Raw genomic sequence first — 5,543 nt, forward strand, 5'->3', positions numbered from 1 at the left:
TCCCATTGCTTGATTGATTGTTCTATCCTTACATTTAGCACACAGTCAAGTACCATCAGTGTTATGTTATTGTTGAATTAGGGTATAAAATGAATCATCATGAAGCAGTGTAGTCCAATGGAAAGAGCACAGGCCGGTGTGTCAGGGAACCTAAATTCTAAACCTATTTCCATCACTTACCTACTGTGCGACCTTGGGCAAATGTCTTAAATTCTCTGCACCTCATTTACCTCATCTGTAAAATGGGAATTAAGACAATGGTCCCCACAGGGGACATAAACAGTGTCCAACCTAATTATCTTGCTTGGTACAGTGTTACGCATGTTACACTTGTTAAGCATATAGTAAGTGCTTAACAAATGCCATTAAAACACACACACACACAAAAAAAAAGGCTGAAACACTGGACTGAAATGTTTGGATGTCACGTAACAGGATAATTAGACTTTGGCTGTTAGGTTTATTGACAATATGTGGGGAACTTTGACCTACAACAAAATTGCAGAAAGATGAAAGTGTGTATCATTTATGTGTGCTGATTAATACTATCGGTAAACTCAGTTCACACTCTTAATTAGTTCCTGAAAAAAAAGGTTTAAATAGAAGAACAATAGTCATTGTATCATTTCTGATAGGAAATAATGTAAAGTGCGTTAATGCGTTACCAAGAACAAAAAAAAGATTAAAATCATTTATTTTTTTAAAGTGATGAATATGCAATTAGCATGGTTACTTATTCAAAAGGCACTATAAATCATACTAACAGTAAAGGATTATGAATTCAGTTTCTTGTGTATACATATGTAAATACTTTATATTTACATATGGGAAGTGTGGTCTAGTGGAAAGAGTACAAGCCTGGGAGTTAGAGGACTTTTTAAAATGGTATTTGTTAAGCACTTACTCTGTGACAAGCATTGTTCTAAGAGCTGGAGCAGATACAAATTAATCAGGTTGGATATAGTCCCTGAGCTATATGGGGCTCACGGTTTAAATTGGAGGGAGAAAGATTTAATCTCTATTTTACAGATGAGATAACTGAGGAACAAAGAAATGAAATGATTTGACCAAGGTCACACAGTAAGCAGTTGTCATAGCCAGGATTAGATCCCAGATCCTCTGATGACCAGGCCTACACTCTTTCCACTTCTCTTGGGTTCTAATCCCAACTCTGCTTTGTTCCATGTCTCAGTTTCCTCAACTGTAAAATGAGGATTAAATACCTGTTCTTCATTCTACTTAGACTGGAAGCTCCATGTGGGACAAGAACTTTGTCCCACTTGATTAACTTGTATCTACCTATTCATTCATTCAATCATATTTACTGAGCGCTTACTGTTTGCAGAGCACTGTACTAAGTGCTTGGGAAGTACAAGTTGGCAACCTATCACTTAGAAGAGAGTACGAAACATAGTAAGTGCTTACAAAATATCATTACTGTCATTATTATTGATAATAACAATGGTAACATTCATAGTATTGATAACAATAATACCATTTAAATTATCTTTCACAATTAAAAAAAGACACCATAACCTCTCCCTACCTCTTGTATGGAGAGCCCAAGTGTGACAGATACTGTATCAGGTCTGTTTATCTTGTATTGATCTTTGTGCTTAAAATTTGGTAAGTCTTTAAAGAATAACTAAAAACAAATGACAGAATAGAAAAGACACAGGTGTTAAAATAGTGTTAGTCACACTTTTCAAGTCAGTCAAAAAAATTGTCAGGGTCTGCTGCTTGAGAGAATGACTGAAGGCCCATCCCATCTCTGAAATCCCTTCGTCTGCTTCTCCTGTTCAGGAAAGGAGAGGACGCTTCTGCAGCATGAAGTCTTCCCAGTTATTAGGACTTTCGGAAGACCATGGCTGCAATTTTGGGAAATCTAGTGTTTGCAATAGAATAATAATTAATAATAATGGCATTTATTAGGTGCTAACTTTGTGCCAAACACTGTTTGAAGCGCTGGGGAGGTTACAAGGTGATTAGCTTGTCCCACGAAGGACTCACAGTCTTAATCCCCATTTCACAGATGAGGTAACTGAAGCCCAGGGAAGTTAAGTGACTTGCTCAAAGTCACACAGCTGACAAGTGGCAGAGCTGGGATTTGAACCCATGACCTTTGACTCCAAACCTCCGGAGCCACACTGCTTCTCTAGAAGATACTAAAAGATACTACTAATAATAATAATTATGGTATTGTTAAGCTCTTACTATGTGCCAGGCACTGTACTAAGTGCTGGGGTGGATGCAAGCAAATTGGGTTGAACACAGTTCCTGTCCCACATAGGGCTCACAGTCTCAATCCACATTTTACAGATGAGGTAACTGAAGCACAGAGGCCACACAGCAGACCATACAGGCCACATAGCAGACAAGTGGAGGAGTCAGGATTAGAACCCATGACCTCCTGACTTCCAGGGCCATGATCTATCCTGTAGGAGTCAGGATTAGAACCCATGACCTTCTGACTTCCAGGGCCATGATCTATCCATTACACCTGCCTCTCTAATATTATTATTACTACTATTAGCAATACTGTATTAATAATTATTAATACAATATTAGTAATTACTATGTGACTTTGGGCAAGTCACTTAACTTCTCTGTGCCTCAGTTACCTCATCTGTAAAGTAGGGATTAAGACTGTGAGCCCCACTTGGGACACCCCAATTACCCAGTATCTACCCAAGCGCTTAGACAAGTGCTTGATATATAGTAAGCACTTAACAAATACTATCATTATTTATTAGTCCTACTACAACCACCACCACTACTACTACTACTACTACTACTACTACTACTACTACTACTACTACTGCTACTGCCTCAAAAGTTGAAGAGTAGAGAAAGAGATAGGGAGGGTTCAGTTTGATCCAAGGTAAATCTTGCATTCACTGCAAAATCAGAGCTATATCTCAAAGTTAGAAAACACTTTAAGAAATACCGACTTCAAAGAGGTATGATTCCAAAGAATGCTAAAATAATGAGGGATCCCTGTCCCTCAGAACCAAAATGTGTCTATTAATTGTTTCTTTCTTATGCCTCAAATTGTCTTATCTTATGCCATCGAGTCATCACTGACCCATAGCGACACCACAGACACATTCATTCATTCATTCATTCAATCGTATTTATTGAGCACTTACTGTGTGCAGAGCACTGTACTAAGCGCTTGGGAAGTACAAGTAGGCAACCTATAGAGACGGTCCCTACCCAACAGTGGGCTCACAGTCTAGAAGGGGGAGACAGAGAACACATCTCTCCCAGAATGCCCTACCTCCATCTATAATCGTTCTGGTAGTGTATCCATAGAGATTTCCTGGTAAAACTACGGAAGTGATTTACCATTGCCTCCTTCCATGCAGTACACTTGAGTCTCTGCTCCTGACTCTCTTCTATGCCTCTGCTGCTCGGTACAGGTGAGTTTTGACTTGTAGCAGATTGCCTGCCATTCGCTAGCCACTTCCCAAGCTAGGAATGGAATGGGAAGGCCTCTCCTTGACTCTCCCTCCCATAGCTGAGACTGGTAGAGTACAGGAAACTCTCCAGTTGTGACCCTGAGAGGTGATGTGTCAAATAGCAGTATATATAAATGTGCTGCTATTTATGCTCAAATAAGAATTATCTTTATTTTTCTTGAGTCTCCATTTAATGACTAATCATACTGAGGCTTGCTTTGTCAGAAATTTAACACTCTGGCTTCAGTACTGCCTCAGGAGAAAATGGAAGATGGAGTAGGAAAAAGTGAGTCTTTCCCAGAACCAAAATTAATTAGGATTCAAGAAAAGCTAACTAGCCTTTCCCCAAATGCTAATTTTGTTTCTTAGGTTAAGAAGACGCTGTTTAACTACAACAGCTGGCTATTTGCTCAAGTCTATATTCCTGGGACCCACGGCTCTGAACTTCTCCCCTGTATTTCTTGGATAAAAAATGAGAAAGAATCAAGATGAATTTAACCACTGCTCAGTCAGAGTCTTCTAAGTTTTATCTCTCCAAATAAAAGCAATTTAAGGAAGCATCGGGTATTACAGTGGAACTAGTTCCTATGAATACAATGAATAATTTAATTGGTACTCTATGTGCAGCTTGCACCACTGAGTTGCTGGAACAATTCCCTGCAAGAATGAAATTCCAAGATGGGCTTGTGCTTATGTTTTTCTCCCCCTCTTATTTCCTGCAATTGCATTTCAAACAGTCCTCTTTTTGAATGTAGACCATCCATTTCATTTTTCAGGTAGCAGCTTCATAATGAAAAGTGGAGGAAAAGGGGAAATATATAAAATAAAATGAATAAGAACAGGTTTGTTTTGCATTTGCCCTTAGCGCTCGGCCAGCAGTTAGACTGCACTGTATTGCAGTCTTCGATGTGACCTATTTTACTACTCCAAGTTCTTAGTTATGGTGCTCTGCAAACTGTAAGTGCTCAAAAATTATGATTGATTGATTGATTTAAGTGATTTCAAATATCCAGTCAGAGATCTTGTTGAAAGTTAGTAAGGGAACTGTGGAGAAGGAAAGGAGAAACTCCCTTTCTCAGGAAGTAAAGGGACTCATTACCTTTTCAGACAGTAAGAGACAGGCCTGAACAGAGCCAAGCCTCAGGAATTCTGTTGGTTGGATAAAACTTTTCTTTTGCTTGGCCCTGACTGTGTACAGTTGGCTACTTCCAGCTCTTAGAAGCAGGCTCCATAAAATAAAGCTTCATTTTATCACCTAAGCTGATGGGAAGGTAGACCAGAGAAATCAGTCAGTCAACCATATTTATTGAGTGCTTAGTGTGTACAGAGCACTGTACTAGGTGCTTGGAATATAAAAAACACATTCCTTGCCCACAATGAGCTTACAGTTTACAAATTTGAATGCAAGGTACACAAACCAAGTCAATTGCACAGTGTTCAGACTGAGGGAAGATGGAAGTAGATGAGTCACAACTTCTGTAGGGTTCATTTATCATTGCTCTGTTCAGTCTCATAATGCCTGCAGCTAGACAACATCTCTTAATCACCGTATTGGCCATTAGCTAAAAGACTCATCTTCTGAAAGCGATCAAAGGACATAATTTTTTCTTTCATCATTATCATCATCATCTTTTTGAACTATAAAAGTGATTAGGAGATAGCCTACAGTTAAAAAAAAACCTTGGCTCCTCTTGAGAGAGTCCTGGTTCCTACAAGCTGGGCCAATTTAATTCACCATAAATGCTCCAGTTGTATCGTATGTTAAGGCATAACCTCAAAAAGCAATTTGGAGTCAGTCAGGAGAAGTGAGCTTAGATTAAGACCTGCATTTGTTGTGGAAGATCATTAGTTACAGGAAGCAAGATCCCCTCTTTGGAACAACTGCAGGCAGCCCTGTGTGGATGGTACTGGAGAGAAAGACTAAGGTGGCTTAATGATGTGCTTGATTGATAAGGTATAGCTCTATACTTGCTCCCACTGAGCCACCTACTGAAAACACACCATGAAAGGACTTGTAGTTGTACAAGCTGCCAAGAAAATCCATTAAACTGAGCAATTTTAGTTTTGTTTTTTTCTTTTAGG

At 39.1% G+C, this 5,543-nt stretch overlaps 1 non-coding gene across 1 annotated transcript; it reads right to left on the minus strand.

Annotated features, from left to right (window-relative positions):
* Window positions 1–3,432: 3,432 nt before the first annotated feature.
* On the minus strand, window positions 3,433–3,570 carry LOC119924536. The gene has a single exon (XR_005449245.1). It is a non-coding gene; the product is annotated as a small nucleolar RNA SNORA7 (small nucleolar RNA).
* Between the last annotated feature and the right edge of the window lie 1,973 nt (window positions 3,571–5,543).

Source organism: Tachyglossus aculeatus, chromosome 2, assembly GCF_015852505.1.
Source record: "Tachyglossus aculeatus isolate mTacAcu1 chromosome 2, mTacAcu1.pri, whole genome shotgun sequence".
Taxonomy (NCBI): domain Eukaryota; kingdom Metazoa; phylum Chordata; class Mammalia; order Monotremata; family Tachyglossidae; genus Tachyglossus; species Tachyglossus aculeatus.